The sequence below is a fragment of the Papio anubis genome, chromosome 4, assembly GCF_008728515.1.
Source record: "Papio anubis isolate 15944 chromosome 4, Panubis1.0, whole genome shotgun sequence".
NCBI classification, from domain to species: Eukaryota; Metazoa; Chordata; class Mammalia; order Primates; family Cercopithecidae; genus Papio; species Papio anubis.
In genome coordinates, this window is record NC_044979.1 from 101,766,563 (window position 1) to 101,784,775 (window position 18,213).

At 37.3% G+C, this 18,213-nt stretch overlaps 1 protein-coding gene across 3 annotated transcripts in view; it reads right to left on the reverse strand.

Annotated features, from left to right (window-relative positions):
- The window catches only part of LOC116274526 (calcium/calmodulin-dependent 3',5'-cyclic nucleotide phosphodiesterase 1C-like), a 59,232-nt gene that overhangs the window by 29,071 nt on the left and 11,948 nt on the right, over positions 1 to 18,213 (reverse strand). The window contains exon 2 of one of the 3 annotated variants that reach the window (XR_004183245.1): positions 3,361 to 10,116. The exons of the other annotated variants lie outside the window; for them this stretch is intronic. The gene's annotated coding sequence lies outside the window, so the exon portion shown is untranslated. Of the gene's footprint in view, positions 1 to 3,360; positions 10,117 to 18,213 lie in introns of those variants that run through there. 3 annotated transcript variants of the gene reach the window in all.

The window sequence follows — 18,213 nt, forward strand, 5'->3', positions numbered from 1 at the left end:
GCTGTTTAGTTGGTCTGGGTGGGACCTGGGCATGAGGACTTTTTAATGTTCCCAGGTGAGCCTGATCTGCAGCCATGAGATGCACCGCCTTCATGAATACCTAGAGAAGATGTTTCTTTCAGTTGTCAGGAGGGAAGCCTTCTTTCTTCTGAAACAACTGGTGTGCTCATCCTCACGGATGTGAATCTTGTAAATGGCTTCTTTCCATTTCAACTTACGATTCCAGAAAGCTTAGACCCAGTTTATGACATAATGCTAGGAATCAGGGGAGGTCGATTTAGACTGCACATCTGCATATTAACATTTGCCCTGGTTTGCTCTATCTATGCTAGCTCTACTTTATGACTCTGGTTTTATTCTTCTTTCTTAATCATTAAAAAAGCAATGTATTAAATTCATATAAGTTTAGAATTCTCAAATATTTTATAAATGAGGTAAAATAAAAACAAATGAACAACTATGTCAATGCTGCTATTGCTAAATTTCATTTTCCTCATCTATAAAATTGAGAAAACATCAATGTCAGGACAATAATTGTGAGTATCAAGTAAGAGTACACATATGACAGTGCTTAGCAAACAGTGTCATACAGTATAGTGTTTATTTGTTTTAGAAAGTCGTGTGTGAATGTGCATGTGCGCATGCGTGTGTGTGTACATGTGTGCGTGTGTGTGTCTAAGTAGGTAATCTGTCATCTTTGGGAAATAAACACTTCAAGGTCAGGAATTACATTGCCCTTGACTCACAGCATGTGGCTATTTAAGGAGTAAACAACCCAATCCGTCAGCTCGGGGCAGAAATGTCACCACTGCAGCTCGTGTGACTTGAGGTATCCTTTGACAAACGAATAGCTTTCAGATATTTCAAATTAATGTCCTTGTTTGGTTCAACTAAAGGGCAATGAATCCAATTCATCAAGAGTCTGGAGAAGAGGACAGTGATAGAAGTGACAACTAAGGCTGCCCACCTCAGGGTGACTGCACACCTAAGACTCGGGACTTCACAAAGTTAGTGCTGAAGCACAGTGATTTGCAGCTTAACCTCAAACAAATAATTTCCCTTCTGCAAAATGGGGTTAGCCTGGCCAAGCCTATGCCTGCTGGGGAAAGGGTGATTTAAGAGCCCTTGAGACCAAACATCATCATTATTAATGGTCTGGCAATAGCAATGTTATTATAGTACAACCAGATCCCACAGGGCAGAGGAGGATGCTGAAAAGCTGAGGTATGAACGTTTCTGTCAACTTATTGGCCATTTTCAATCTCTCTGTTTTCACATATTGTAAATGGCTGCCTTTCTGATACCCACAGACCTCTGATCATTGTTGCTGAGCATATCTGCCAACATCTTCTTTGTGTTCCATTTGGGCTGGGGCGAGGGCAACAAGCCATTGCCTGAAGCCTCAGAACAAATCATCACTTTTGCCCTTTACAGCTTTGAAGAGAGACCATCAATAAAAGTCCAAGTTTTGCTTCAGGCTATGGGATCACTGAAAGAGTCTGGAGGTCTTCAACACCTCCCCCCCACCACACCACACACACACCACCCTAAGAGTTATCAACCAAGAGTATATAAATTAGAGCTGCATACTCGGCGTATTTATTTTTTTTCCTCCACAATACAACCACCATGAATACTAGGTTTAGTTTTGTGTAATTTGAATATGCCTGTTCATCACAAAGAACAATGATTAAAAACAAGAGCTATTCAGAGATACAACACCACAAGCTATTTAAATGTGTCTTTCAAAGTATTTGAATATGCTTTGAACTTGAATTGGGCATATGAATGAGGAGTTCAAAAAAAATGTTCACAACCTGTGACCCAGATTTCTAGATATCTAGAAATCTGTCCAATGGAGATATTCAGAAATGTGACAAAGCCTTATGCACAAAGAGCTCCATTGCTGCTATTTACAACTGCAAAAAATAAAATAAAAGCATATAACTTAATTGCCCAACAGCAGAGGGGTGGTTAAGTAAATTGCACTAGAGCCACAGAATAAAATATTATGCTGCTATTGAAATTATATTGATGGAGAGGTTAAAAAAACACAAGAAAATGCTTACAATCCAATGTTGTGTGAACAAACCATAATTCAAAATTAACTATACTATACGGCCTTAACTGTGTAAAAATGCACAGCAAAAGATCATCAGAAAATAAAGTATCTACAATGATTAATTGTCGGATGGGGTATCACAAGTGATTTTAAGTTTCCTATTATACTGTCTACACTTTCCAAATTGAGTAAATTCTATTTTTACTTTAAGGAAAAAACATTAAAAATATGTTTCGGTGAATGGCAAGCATGGCTGCTTTGGAGGAACATCACACTCCCCTTCATCAGAGCAATACTACCAAGCAAAAATGATACACCAGGAGGCCCTGAAGAAGGGGTGGTATTTGTGTAATATGCAGTATCAACACTAGAGGGCTCTCTATCTGGGGCCGGTTTGAAGGCATCAGGCTGGATGCTATACAGGATGTAAACCCGTTATATCCCCACAAACAGGAGTAATGAATGACTACACAGGGTCCCTGAATCATGATGGCTCAACTTAAATTTTTGGACTTCATGATGATGCAAAAGTGATACACACTCAGAAGAAACTGTATATAACCATTCTGTTTTTCACTTTCAGAACAGTATTCAATAGATTACATAAGCTATTCAATACTTTATTATAAAATAGGCTTTGTGTTAGGTGATTTTGTCCAACTCTGGGATAATGTAAGTGTTCTGAGCATGTTTAAGGCAGGATAGCCTAAGCTATGATGCAAACATAGCTGGTAGGTTAGGCATATTAAATGCATTTTCGACTTACGATTTTTTCAACCTACAATGGGTTTATTGGGACGTGACCCCATGACAAGTTAAGGAACATCTGTATTCCCTAGTCAGACTCCTTATGTTCATGGCCGGAACAGGAAAATGTTGCCAAATATACCCCTTTCAAGAGTAGGAGAAAGAAAAAGTTTGCAATTCAGAAAGCTAGCATCACAGGGCTGTAAAACCATAATATCATTGTACCCTGAAGAAAATTAAACATATGGAAGCCAGCTTAATTCCACAAATGCTGAGATTTCTTATGCCTCTGACAAGCTTCTGATAACCCATTTGCTTTATCCCTCATAGTCAAAAAAGCTGAAATGAAACATGATATAGTCATACTCTGTGTATGTCTTACAGAGTGCAGGCAAAGGCACTTGGTGCCTGGGTATTATGAGGCGTTTCAGGGAATACAAAAGAGACAGATGGTTGACTGAGTTTGGACAGCCCTATATCTGAGACAGAACATGGACAACAATGGGAAACATTCAAAGGAAGAAAAAAAAACAGACTTTTCATTTATCCAATTCCAATCAAGAGGTTAACTCATTGTTTTTATTTGGTAATCAGAAGAACATACAAGTACTTATGCATTACTAGATGCTGGGAGAAAATTATACATTGAAGGACTGTCAGGCTCATCTGTGCAATAAAGGTTTACAATAAACACATCATACATTTTTCGGAGAACAGCTCAGTATACTCTTTTCTACATGAATCCTTATGATTTAATTTTGTATTTGGAGATATGATACTATGGCATTTGGATATGTTGTTTAAGCAGCATCTTAGGGAACGGAACACTCTTCCTTAGAATGGATGGCCATTCTTTTGCCCTGTGATGTACAAATGCAAATTACAACCTGCATTTTATCTGCCAGAAGTGTATTTCACATCACGGAACTACACTCTATCACTACCATGAAATCAAAACAAGTCCGTATTACCATCTTCCCTTTTGGAAGAGCATTCTCAGAACATATCCAGAAATCCCTTCCTTATTCCTCCAAAGAATTGTTTATTCAGCTAGATATTGGTTGAGGTTTGGGTTTTGGTTCTGCTTGCCTCTCTCTTTTGAGTCTTGCTAAATGTTCTTGATATTAATCCAGATATTTCTCACAAATCCAGCTGAACAGCAGCAATATCTAAGGCTGAAGAGATGAGTTGAGTTTTCCATTCACATATGGCCAGTGCCCTCATCAGGAGAGAGCCTACAGACTGATGGTGAGTGGGGTCTCTTTAGGATGGTATGCATTTAATGCATAGGGTGCTATGCATCCTAAAGAGAAAAACCCTGTGAGAGCAAAAGTTGTGCTCTACACTAAGGGAGGACAATAACAACATCATTTTCGCCTCTAAGTGACTCACCTTGCTTTGGGTAATTGATTTCCCATAAAGATTTCCTTTTTTCCTGCTTCCTTTTCCCAAGCTGTTTCTGTCTTCCCATCTATCCCCAGTGACCTTTACACCCAAAACTTTCCCATATGAATTACATGGAACAAGGTGCTTTTATTTTTCCCATTATTTTGTGTTTGTACGTGCTAAAATGATACTGCAAGCAGAATGGGTTACCTGGGCAGAAGCAAAAGAAGGAATTTGTGAAGGGTAGAAAAATGGGAGGAAAAAAAAGGAAAACATAAAGGAAAGAGTTTGAAAAAGGGAAGACATTTGAATTAGATGGGGGGAATCTGGTTGTACAGTGGGCACAAGAGCTGATAAAAACCTAACCAAGCTCTACAAATGAAAATAGCAAATATATTTTTGAAAATTTTACAGCATATAAAATTGTATAAAAATATCATCAAAGCAAGAAAAAAGGAAATGTATACTCTATAGTTCTACCTCTAGAATCAGTTATTGGACGATACCTATGGCTGTAGGTTTTTCCTATCCATCTGTATATATTAATATAATATGTGACTATATTTCTGTACCATAACACATATACCCACTCAAAGACAAGGACAGTAGTACACAAATTCTACTCCAAGATAGGTCATGAGAGGGAAGCAAAGACTATACAATGATGTGTCTCCAGGGCAATCTATTTAAAACTCATTCTATAGCCATTGGGTTTTAATGGGCTTTATTTTAAATGAATTACCCTGCACCATAAACTGACTGAGAAATGCTCCTGTAGGTTCAGAAGCCAGCACTCATGAAGAATACATGGGTGAGGTTCAGGAATCACGGCTGAAGCTGACCAAAGCTGAGAGGATGGGTCTCCAGTTGGCACTGCCTCTGGCCTGCAACAGCCAGCATTCACCCTTCAAGGGGGAGAAGGTCTCCTCAGGGGAGACTGAGTGAGTGCCCTGAACGAACTGAAAGGGCCCATACCCCACTCCCTGCTTCTCCTGGCTGAGCAGATGGCAGCCCAGGCTGGGTGCAAGTAGTTAGTGAAGCCAGCCATTGCCAGGGTTAATCCACTTCTGCTTGGGAACAGAAGCCAGAATAAACATGAATTCATGCCAAATATATCTGGCAATATTTTCAAAAAAAAAAAAAATGAGTAGGGTGAGGGTATTGAAGAAAACAATCAGGAATTAATAGGGTTTAAACTTGACCATCATACATCTTTCAGTCTAGGTCACCCACTGCACAATCGTTCCTTGTTCAATATAAAAACAAGACACTTTTTCAGTGGCGCAATTCTTGCTTAATTCAGACATTCCTGGAGAAGCAACCAGTCTTTTTACAAATGTCCAAGGAGAATCTTTAGAGGCCTGCTTCCCATTATTCTAATCTCCCTGGGAACATGTTCATGCTCAGATAAACTGTCTAATGTAAATGACTCTGGTAACATTCTAATTCTAGTGTCATCTCCATGCCCACCAGTGTCTTTGGTGAGAGAGAGGAAACCTTAAAAACTAAAATCTGGCCTTGGCAAGTAATATGTCTCTTGATTCCCAGAGGGAGGTTTCATAGGAATATTGTCACTGCTTATTACAATTTTTTTCATTAAGTTCATTTTCTCAGTGATGAGGCCTTTAATCATGGATCACAGTTGATAAATTGTAAGTATTACTTTCCATTTGTTCATGAATAAGATCCAATATAACATCGTTATTGCATCATTATGTTCTTTAACATCTAACTTTGCCACGGTGCGGTGCTGTACCAGATCACATTATTGGTGGAGCAGAACTATGCAGTGATTCCTCATGCTGTACGTAGAGAATCTCCTATTTGCTCTAGGTGGGTCTGTTTAAGGTTTTAAAGGTTTCCACTTGGATTCTCAGTAAATTCACTGATGTTTTATATAGATTGGTGTCATCTTCCCTTTTGGAAAGACATTCTCAGATAAATCCTGTTTTATTGTTTTGTTTTGTTTGTTTTGTTTTGTTTTTTCTTAAGTCAAGAGGCCACAGAGAAGTTTTATTTTAGTTTTTTCATAAATTTGGCTGACAATTTCTCCCAAATTACCTGCAATTTCCCATCTCTTGTAATAAGTTTTTTGTGTGAGTAGGGTATGCCTGCATATACTTAGAAGATAAGCCTTTAGCAGTGTACTTGGCATATAGGAGAAGTTGAATAAATTTTCAGGGAAATTTGAATTTTGTTTGCATTCACAAGTGGATAGTGGAATTCAGTTAGATGATTTCGAATGTGTTTCCTGAATGCTGACCATGTTCCAAGCACTGTGGTGGGCCAGCACTGCATCTCCTGTGGGGTGTGTGGGCATCTCAGAATCAGAACAAAGTTTCCAATTAGGAAAAACAAAATGTTGCCTGAATTCCCTAAATTCTCTTTATCTGGGATAGAACACTACATATACAGACTTCCAATCTTAGAATCTTCCCTATTTCACTATGAGAAAAAGATTTCATGCTTTGTTTCCTATTGTTTTTCCTAGGCTCCGTGGGGAATGTTACAAAGTAATTTCCATCATCAAAGTCTCTTCTTATAGGTTACAAAAGAAGAAAATGTATTATATTATATTTCTATCATCTATCTATCTATCTATCTATCTATCTATCTATCTATCAATCTATGTATGTATGTATGTATGTATGTATCTATCTATCTATCTATCTAAGGAAAAGTGACCCATGAGAGAAGTGATATTAAAATAAACAGTATCCATACTTCCAAAATATGGATAACAAAAATTGGTCTCCAACTTTTGGATTACTGTCTCACATCCCATGATAACGTTGCTTTTTACTTTACACTTTTGTATCCAAAGGCATGGTTCCAGGTGGAAAATATAATACAATGGCTTCAATTCTACAAATGAATGAACATGTGCTCTAGGTTATTCTTTGGCTTTCAGATGTTTAGATATCATTTTACTGTTTAAGTGTATCAGATCCACAATGGGATCCTGTCAAATGTTTTCAGTAGTTTTTAAAAGCTCCAAAAATGAAATGGACAGTGGAAGAAAGTCCATTTGAATTTAATGGGTTAGAAACGGGTCTCTTGCCAGCTGCCATGAACTAATAGGGCTCATAACCTAAGAAAGATTGGCACAAATAAAACATGGAACAAAGTCCTCCATAAGAATGGGTCATTATGCCATTGAAATGTACCATATTAACACAACTTAAATGTAGCGCTATTTGACGGCATGGGGACCCAAATTCAAGGGCTAACTCAATTTGTCACATTTTACCAAGGAACGTGTAGAGCGTGTGGTTTTGTCTGTGTTAGGTCTGTCCCTATTGCTGTCCCCACATACTGGTCATTCTTAATTCAGGTGTGTAAGTCCTTGCTCTGTGTGTGTAAACCAGAGTAAGATGCCATAATCTGTGCAATAGAATAATGTTTGTCCCAAATTGCTGCTCAACTTGAAGAAAGCTGTTTTAAGAGAATTAAAAGACCCCAGAAAATAAGCTAGAGCTTTGGAAATACTGCTCTTGCAGTCAGCACTGATGTAGAATAATTACTTTAATGCTTTATCAGCTCCAGTATCAATTCATAGCATCATATAATATAGCATTTTGTATTTTTAATAGATAACTTTGCATTTTTACTCAATATCCCTTCAAAACACTTTTTAAAGATTTAAAGCTAAGAGTGAGTTACATGGAGTTTTGTTTTACTTCACTGAGAGTTTTAGGTGAAGTTCTTTATGGAATGAAATTCTCTTTCCATTCTTTTTCAGCTGATTAATGACTTAAAGCAAATGAAAAACATTTCAATTTTTATTGGTGCTAGAAAAAATGGCTATATTCCTGTTTCTTTTTCAAATGTTGTTTCTTGTTGCTTGTTAGATTATAAAATGGAAGCTGTAGACTTTCTATTTTGACTGGCCAAAAAGCTCCACATACAAAAATACAGAATATAAATGAGGTAAAAGGTCCAGGTTCCAAGGTCAAAAATTGACATACTCTTTGTTATATTTAATTTCAATACAAAATCATACCACCTCTAAGCACATAGTTTGCAAACCGATTGAATGCAGCTCACAGGCAGGTTTCATTTGATTAGCACAGTGTAAGTTTTTGAGTTGTCAATATGTAAAAATTTGGAGAGAGCTTATATCAAATCCTAGGTATCTAGGACCCCCATCCCTACACAGCTCAAATTCAGTAGCTGCCTACCAACTACCCTGTTTTGGCAGCACCCACCCTCCCCAATTTTTCTCAGTCCCCATTGCTTCTTCTTCTCTTACTGATACAAAGGCCCTCCATGAATTGCCATTTACCACAATGACTGTGATATTACATGGCTTGCTTTATTCATTTACTTGACCTGCTAGACCCCTGAAGTCATTTGAATTTGTGTCCACGTTATGTGAAGAGGTCATTGTTATGAACACAGGGAGCACAACAGAAAAATCTAAGTGTTTCTCCAAGGCAAAATGTAAAGTTGACAGAAGAAATCTGTTCAAACATCAGCATGCTGTTGTGTATTCTCTACTACAAAGTTCTTCAAATCTTTCTGTTGGGGAACATTTTGGCAAGGCAAAGGTCCTGGAAGACCACATACAGTCTCTTTCTTTCTGCCTGAAAAAATGCCAATATTTTACCTTAGTAATAAAAGGATGTTTAAATGTCTGTTCTCGTGCTTTTTCATGTATAAATTAAATCTGTAGTGGGGAATACACTTAAACCTATTGCCTAGCTCTCTTTCTTTCTAGTACTAATCCCCACTTCATCACCAGCATATTCATGTGCTTTATTCTTGGGAAGGGCACAGAGATTCCTGTGTGACCAACAACCACATTTTAAGAATCACTTTTATCTAAATCACATCAGACTCATAAAGTCACACTTTACTGGCACTCCCTTAGATTCCACCTGTAATTTGATCTCAAGGGGGCTGCAATGTTATTCTCTTTCCATGCTACATCTACTATTCTTATTTTTGATTCATGCTATTAATCCACTTCTATCTTGTATTTTTAAAAACTCACTAAAATGCAAAGAATTATCTGCTATATCTCCCTGATACTAATTCCCTTAGCACTTTCCTGAATAAAAAGAAGAGTGATGAAGTGAAACCACAGATATCCAAAAGAAGATGGCCAGCCAGTGGTAAAAATTTCAGTAACCACTCAGTTATGGATGCTACCAGTGAAAACAATGGGTACCCACTCAACAGTATGGTCATCAGCTAAACATTCAGGTTTACACTAATGAATGAACAGACACAATAAATTAGCCATCAAATAAAGATTCCTATGGAATAATCTTTTTTAGAAAACAAACAGAATTCTGTATTATACAAATGGGAAAGAAAGCATAAGAACAATTTTAAGTCTGAAAGGAAATTGGAGAAAACACATGTTCCTGACAGGAAAGGAACCAGAGACTGGAATCATCATCTTTGCTGTGATGAATGTCAGCATGGCTGTATCGTCAGTAGCCAGTGCAAAAATGACAACATTTAAAGTAATGGCATTGACAGTCATAAAATGGCAATTACTGTGTGTGTGGCTTTTTTCAGGCCTCTCCCAGCATATCCAGGATGTCCATTCTCATCAGGCCAGACAGGTGCCTTGAAAGCCAGGTCATTAGCAAAGGATTCTGAGGATGTCCCTTCATGTTTTGTTTCTGTTTGAGTAAAAATCTCAAGTTGTTTGGTTTGCTCAGGGGAATATCCCCCAGAGTTCTAAGACCTCAAACCAACCCCCAAAGAGTCATCCCCTGGGAGGAGATGGTGTGAGAGAAGGCCAAGGGTCGGGGGTGGGGGCTTGTGTGTGAAAGTTGTACACCTTCTCCAGATATGAGTCTTTGTGGAAGAAGGAGAAGAAGGAGAATGAAGAAGCTCAGCTAGAATGATGCAAGACATTGGCAGCCTCTTTTATTGTCTATGAGGTCTTTTTTACTCTTCTGAATCTGAAAAAAAGAAAAAGAAAAAGAAAAGTGTCAATGCTGCCTTTCCCCCCCACCTCCACCCTCCAAGTCTGAGGAGAAGAAAATCTAGGGGACAAAATATGTGAGAACTAATTAAACATTTCCATACTGGTCATTGCGGTGTCCCTTGTAACAAGATTTGTTCTTTCCATAGGGGAAAATCTCAGTGCAAAACTGTAACATCAGTCCATTTGAAATCTTAATAGTTGCTATAAACTAGATTAGCAAACATTTGGTCATGCAATAGGGATAGTAAGCCACCTTCTTTTGCAATGGAGATGACGGTTTTGTTGCCAGATCTGGTCAATCTGTCTCAAGGGTCAGTGGGATTGGAAGAAATCAGATTCATCTAATCCCAACTGTTTTCACATCAAAAGCAATGCTCCTGTCTCAGAATTCTTGCCCCATCCTCAGAAGTTTCCCAGAGACATTTAATCAAGATATGTCCTAGCCCAAATCATTGTGCAGATGAATGAATCACCTGAGTTCTCCAGTGGACCCAGAGCAAGGGGGTGGAGGAAGACGACAAAGATGGAAACAGGACTAAATTAATGGAAAATAGATAATATTGCATTTTTTTTCAACTGATATGCTCTACCCCATGTAACCTCAAAGGTCTTAGGCAGAATTTAAAACAACAGCCACAACAAAACCACCATATTATTTCTTCCACTTGGTGTTGCATGCTCTGCAAGTCATCATGCCTTATAGTTAGAAAGTGTTTCCTCCTATGCAGGGCTCCAGTGGGCTTGGGCTTTAAGAAGGGTAACACCATTATCTACAGAGATGTTAGAAGCCTTTACAGGACAAGGAAAGTTTTCCATTCAACTTTAAAGACTAAGATACTCTCCTAAGATTTAGGTGAATTTAGCAGAAAACTCATTGGGAGATAGGAGAACTCCTTCTGATCTCTTGTAATTACAGTCAATTCTCAATTTTCCAGGGGCCATTGATCCAAGCTTCCTGCTGTTCCTCTAACTTTATTATGTTCTTGATTGTTCATTATGTTTACCCTCCATTAACACCTTCACCTATTTGAGAGAAATAACAGATAAAAGTGAGGCTTTAGACCAATCACTTTACTCCAATACAAGCACTGATAAACTTGCCAGTGAGAGAAGGAGATGAAACAAAAGCTGAAATCAAGGATGAGAAATTTTCCGTTGATGCTGATAATCCATGCACAGTTTGGTCCACATGGAAATTGCAATGGACTTTGTCCTTAGTATTCTGACCCTGCCATTATGAAGTTGGGATCATATGGTATGAGTCTTCTTTTAGAGAGTCATCATAATACTAACCACCTTCAGAGATGTTCCCTGACCCTCAAATGTAAAGCCCAATTTTGTTAGGATGACAGAAGGTTGGGTTTGATTTTTTAATAACAGACCCATTGGTTGGAAGGAAGCTAGAGACAGATAGCTGGGGATAGCTGATAAGGACCACTATTTAACTCAGTGAGCCCCACCTGGCCAACAAGGAGAGTGATGCACCTCCAGCAGACTGGGTTAGCAGAGACCCACGGTCTAGACTGCTGGGTCCCAGAGATGGAAAGAGGTCTATCTAGGGTTTTAATGAAATCCAAAGGCTGTTAAAAGGAGATATTCCTCCATTTCTAATCACTGGAAAAGGAGATATTCCTCCATTTCTAATCACTGCTTATGGGTGAGATGGTGGAGTGTTCCATCTGGCTGTGGATCTCCATCCTCCCCTCCAGCTTTGGGTCAAGGGGTGAAGGGAAAGGGTGAACAAAAGAAGTTTGTGTGTTTAAGCTGTGCCTGTGTTCATTGTCATTAAATACAACCAGCAATAAAAGAACAAGAAGCATATGTTCTATAGCTGGGTCTGTGACCTGCTGACCTGTGTGATCATTCCTGGCCTTCCCAAACATATGCCCTCTAAAAGTAACTTCTGTTTGTGAATTTCTTAAGGCACTTAAGAAATACCCTAAGGTCCTATGTCATAGCTATCTGCAAAATAATGTTCCAACCCAGACTGCTGACTCTTTGAGAACAGGGAAAATACCTGTTTATAACACTTCTTGCATGTAGTGCAATGCCTGACGCATAGTATATGCTCAACAATTTTTTTTTTTTTAATGAAAAAGAAGAGAATTGAATAAGCATGAAGAGGATGGGACTGATAAGGTTTGGTGATGAATAGGAGGTTTCCCTCCACCTGTTTTCTAATTTTGACTTTCACAGCATGAAACGAAAATTTAAAAGAAAATAATAAACACCCTAATTATATATTTTATTCAATAGTAAGGTATGATATATCAAAATATTTACATTCCCTATGAAGAAGCCCAACTATGGATGGCTTTCTATGGAGCTAATCTCACAGAGAAGGAACACCTGCTATCCAGGCAGCTTTGGCATGGTTTGTAAATCAGGCCTGGTCCTCTTTTCACTCCACATCCTGTCTTTCATTGTGTTTTGGTTTTATGTATTTGTTTTCAATATCAACTGAAATTAAGTAAGCATCAGCAAGACTACAACGTATATGAAAATGAGGACCCTGAAGACAAAGTGTTAATAGGCCACTCTGTGTGTAACTGGGATGCATGACTTTTTGAAGGCCACAAAAAGTAGTTAAATCCTTCCACTTTTTTAAGAGTGACTGATGAATTGAAATGGAAACTTTCTTGCCACATCTTGGAATAATTCAGGAAAATATATTTAAGTGCCTGTCCCTTTACCCAAGACTTTTTATATCTCACAAGGTAAAGCTGTGAGGACTTTAAATCCTGAAGTGGAAATACATGGTATATGAATTCACGGAAAGGTATTTAGTCTATGGGAGCATACAATCATGTTTCAGCAACTTCATTTAGAAAATTGGGAGATGGACTTAAAACAATGTGGCCTTATTTATGGTACCATGCTACTCCCACAGGTAAGTGCAGATGCTGGATATAGGTCTTAAAACCATGTGATTTAAAGATAATTGGTTTTAGAAGAAGATTGAAGTTCAAGTTAACATGACTTGATTCTAAAAATGTGTTTATCCATTATAATGTTTATTCCTGGATCACAAATGGAGTGTCAATGAGGCAGCCCTCATAATAATTTGTCACTGGGCTTAAAAAATATTTTAAATGCATTTCTCTTCCATTATTCTTGGATTTGATGTTTCTACAGCCTGATTCAACTATAACCTAAACTCAAAAAAGTAAGCTGACTTGGCTGAAGAGAGAGCTGGGATTCAAAACCAGATTTTCAGGTCCTAGGAACTCTGTACCATAGCTGCCTCCCTATGGAGTCGACTTTCTACGAAAACAGCAAAGTGGTACGGCACACACCTGACAAGTTATAAAACTCTAAATAGAAAAAAAAAAAATGAAGAATAAGCGTAGAGAAACCAAAACCAACTTTAAATGTCATGTAAGACTTCTATTGGGCATATGAATGGGTCCTTTTTTTTTTTTTTTTTTTTTTTTTAATAAGAAGAAAACACTAAGAAATAACAATTTTAGAGTTATCTGTTAGGCTTTATCCAGGTATGGATTTAATTGTCCTAGGTCACAAGTACATGACAGCTATTTTAAAGGGTTATTTTCAACATGTGCCTGCTTTCTCCTTGCCCTAAACAATAGAGCATATGATTATAATAGGATTATTCTAAATGAATTTTCACCACAAATAATATCCATGCTACAGTTCTGCTAAGACAAAATCCTCTCATCATGTATTATTCCAGCACAGAAAAATAAAACAGAAGGACAGATAGACAGACACATAGATAGATAAACCAGATAGATAGATAGATAGATAGATAGATAGATAGATAGATAGATAGATAGATAGATACATACATACATACATACATACATACATACATACATACATAGACAGACAGATGACATTTGTGGGAATGTAACTTCTTAAAACCTTGCCTATGTCATTAATTCCTAAAATTTACCCACTTGATCCAAACACACAGAATGAGAACAGTACAAGAAGGGAACGGTTAGGTTAGTGCAAAAGTAATTGCGGTCTTTACCATTACTTTCAATGGCAAAAACCACATCTACTTTGCAGCAACCTAACAGTTCTTAAGTCTAACCCTTTCCCTCTTTGCCTTTCCTTTTGCTCCAATGCATCTGTGCTACCACTGAAAATAACAATGATGTTAAACTCTTCCTCTCTACCCTTGTTGAACACTCTTTTGAGCAGACATGGGTGCTTACCTGTACCCTCACCTGCACCTCTGTGAATCAGGGATGTTGACTTACCATCAGAGGAGTTGTAGGAGTTACTGATGCCTGACTTTTACTTGTCTGCTAAAAGTGGGCAACTGTCTCTGTTCTTCTGTCCCACACTGCCCAAGGTATCTTACTGCCTTCATGCTCTGTTTTAAGAATGTAGCACGTTAACACAAAGAAAACAATTAAAACACTGAACTCTCTAAATGCCCCCAAGGCCTGGCCCACTTTTAGCAGACAAGTAAAAGTCAGGCATCAGTAACTCCTATAACTCCTCTGATGGTAAGTCAACATCCCTGATTCTAGAGGGTGCAGGTGAGGGCACGTTACCAAGCACCCATGTCTGTAAAGGTTCGTTTCTGATCAGTCTTTGAATCTGTGAAGTCAGGAAGAAGTCGAGGACCATAAAGAAAGTCCTTCAGATCAAGTAAGTGAGGCTTGGATTTTAGATCTGAAACATTCTGACTACTCTTCATGTTTTTCTCAATTTTATCAGTTCAGGAAAAGCAGAAAAGACTCTAAATGAATGAGAAAAACAAACAAACAAACAAACATTTTCTGATGTTTTCAGTATGGCTCCAGGGCATAGAATAAAAATAGCATATATTGTAGGGGGCTAATACTTAAGAAACGTAGATGTCGTCACTCAGAGAGCAGGGTGCCCATCAGTGGAGAATGCTAAGAAAAAATGCAAAGAGGGGAAGCTTGAATACTTGCTGAATATTGCATTTTAATAGCTTTTTTGAGCATGTGGGTGTCTAGACAAGAAATGACATTACCAATGTAGACAGTGTTAGGTTCTGCCTTTGGCACATATTTACTTCAAAGGTACCAGTTATTTTAAATACTTTTTATAATGTTAATAGAGTTTCTTTTGGCAAACGTATTGTTACTTGTGTTTCTCAAATTCCTCGCACAGAATCTGACAGAATATCATTTTTCTAGGAGAAAATATTTATTTCATGATTACTAAGTTTTATTTTAAACATCCTGAACATCAGTATTAAGGAAAAAAGAAAAATCACACCTTGCCCAGTAGTTACAAAATTCTAATTCCCTCTGTCAAACCAGATTCCTTTACAAATACAGTGGTACATTAATAGTTCCACAGAGAATCTAGAAGACAGAGTGAAACAATGAAACTTACGTAGCAATAACTACAAGGGAAAAGTTGTTCAGAAAGTCTAATTTTATCATTAACAAAGAGTTCACTATATACTTTTATTTGACATTTCTAATATGTAGTTATTTGGTAAGAGACTGGGATCTAAACACCTATATAAAAAATAAGAATTGATGTTAGAAGTTTCCCTTAGTACAACACAATTTATTTAAACCCATCAATCTCATATATCATATAATATATAATATTAATATAATCCACATATTATGGATTTGTTAATATATTTTCCCTCAGTCCATAAAAAAAAAAAAAACCAATTATGTTGGATTTAAGCACCGCTGAATTCATAATAACTCTTGTTGTTGGTTCAACCTACAGCACAGCTTCCAAAATTAAGTAGAAAATGACAGTGAAGTATCTAGATCAAAATGTTTAACCAAAAAACCTTTTAGAGTTTAATTAGTGAAGTTTTAACTAGATACATGAGAATGACAGACATCAAAAAATAATATTACAATTCTCTCCTCTATGGATTTTTTGTTGTTTTCCTTGGACTGGAACACATGCGTATATGTATATATGATTTAAGATATATGTAATATAGTTTATCATATAGGTTATATATTATATAGGGTATAATATATAGGGTATATATTGTATATATGATATATATTAATATATTTTACATGTTCTATGTCATATATGCATCATATATCAGATATATCATATATGATTCATATACCATATGTATCACGTTTGTATACTACAAACGTGAATTTCAAGATACAAAAATCTACAAGAGGACAATGGTAGTCACCTGCCATCTTGTTCCTGTATAATTCCTTTATATTCATTATCTACCATCCTTGAAAAGCACAAGGACATTCACTGAACCTGAAAGTATATAAAAAATGCATTGATTTGAAATGGATGTTTATAAGCAAAAGCGCTAACTGTTCTGATTCACTATGACTCAGATGAAATGCTAGAACCATGAGTAAGTAATAGGCTTTGTACTTCCATGCTCCCAAGAGCACAAGTCCATAGCAAAAAATGAACAAGGTGCTTTTTCAGGCTAACCCCGTTTGGCCACTTCCCACTCACATATTATGGATTGGTTCATAGATTTTCCCAAATCTATTAAAAAACCCAATTATGTTGGGTGTAAGCATCACTGAATTCACAATGGCTCTTGTTGTTCGGTCAACCTACAGCACAGCTTCCAAAATTAAGTAGAAAATGAGAGTGAAGTATCTAAATCAAAATGTTTAATCAACAAAATCTTTTAGAGTTTAATTAGTGAAGTTTTAACCAGATTCATGAGAATAACGGACACCTAAAATAATATTACAATTCTCTCCTCCATTTATTGACTCCTTGTTGTCTTCCTTGGACAGGGACATTGGAGTGGAGAGTTGAGATATTTGTCAAACTACTTGAGAAAATAAGGTTGTAAATGCTTTAAAAAACATGCTAAACCACAGCATTTCCTTACTATTGATGTTCCACATGACATAAATATGTGAAGTAAATGGCCCACAGGAGTTTTCATGGACAAATGGCTAAGGGAAATGGGATATTAGTCAGAATTTGTGTTCTTATGATGACTTAATTGGAACCCAAAGCACTCCAGACATTTGGTCCCTCTTTGCTCATGAAAAATAACCTACACGGATGCTGGATTCTCATGTTGAAAGCAATTCCTTCATTAAAGAAATGTCTACTTTTCGTCAATATACAGAAGGCTGCAGGATACCTTCCCAGAACTAAGAAATATTATCCTTTGAGACAGAAACAAGTTTAAAACCTAAAGGATGGGATTAACTATATGTAGAAACTGCCGCAAATTAGCAGATTTTGACTTCAGTGGCATGACCACTAGTGAAGTATATTACAAATGATTCATTTCTAAAAACAGTTAAGCACTGGAGTTACAAAGGGTTAATTTTTAAGGTAAGGAGAAGAGATTCAAAGTTACTGCTATGGCAACACTGTCTTGGGTGTGAGAGAAAAGGACAGGGTAACAGCTTGTCTTCCCAGTTCACATTCCTTGGCCTATTTCACACATCACATTATCTGGGCACACCTTCAGAGGGGTGTAGAGCCAGTGAAAATCTGGTAGTCTAAAGTGGACAAAAAATAATGAGAAAAAAAAATCGAGAACATCTACCTTAAAAACAATGAAGTATTGTCAAGATTAAGGCCCAGAAAAGCAATCAAAGATGACTGAAAGTGAACAAGAATAATAATCTACTCCAAGATATTAACACATCTGATGACTGAATTAATGTGTGGCTGAAAAACAGGCAAGAAAAGGGGTGCCATAGCGGGGTGCCTCTTGCACTGTCAGGATATAGACCATGCAAGATGACCCATATTCACTCTTCGTGGCAGGTCTGTCCCAATGATAGAAACAGATTTCAAGATATTCTATGTTAAGATCACAATTCATCAACAAAGTCCCCTTACATGTTCAGTTCAGCAGCAACCTTCTGATACAATTTGACTTTTCAAGTAGGTTTTCCTTCAAGAAGAAACACCAACTGGCCAGTTGATATGAGGATTCCAGCGTATGTAGAGTATATATTTCACATTGTACATCAGTAAACTGTCAGTCAAAACTATGCACTGGTCACAAGTATTCATTTCAGTGTCAACAAATCCTCTCTAGCATAATCAACTCTTCCTTTACTGTCAATATGGAATTCCTTGTTCTGCCATTGTGTAGAGCTCTTCTGGCTAATCAGCA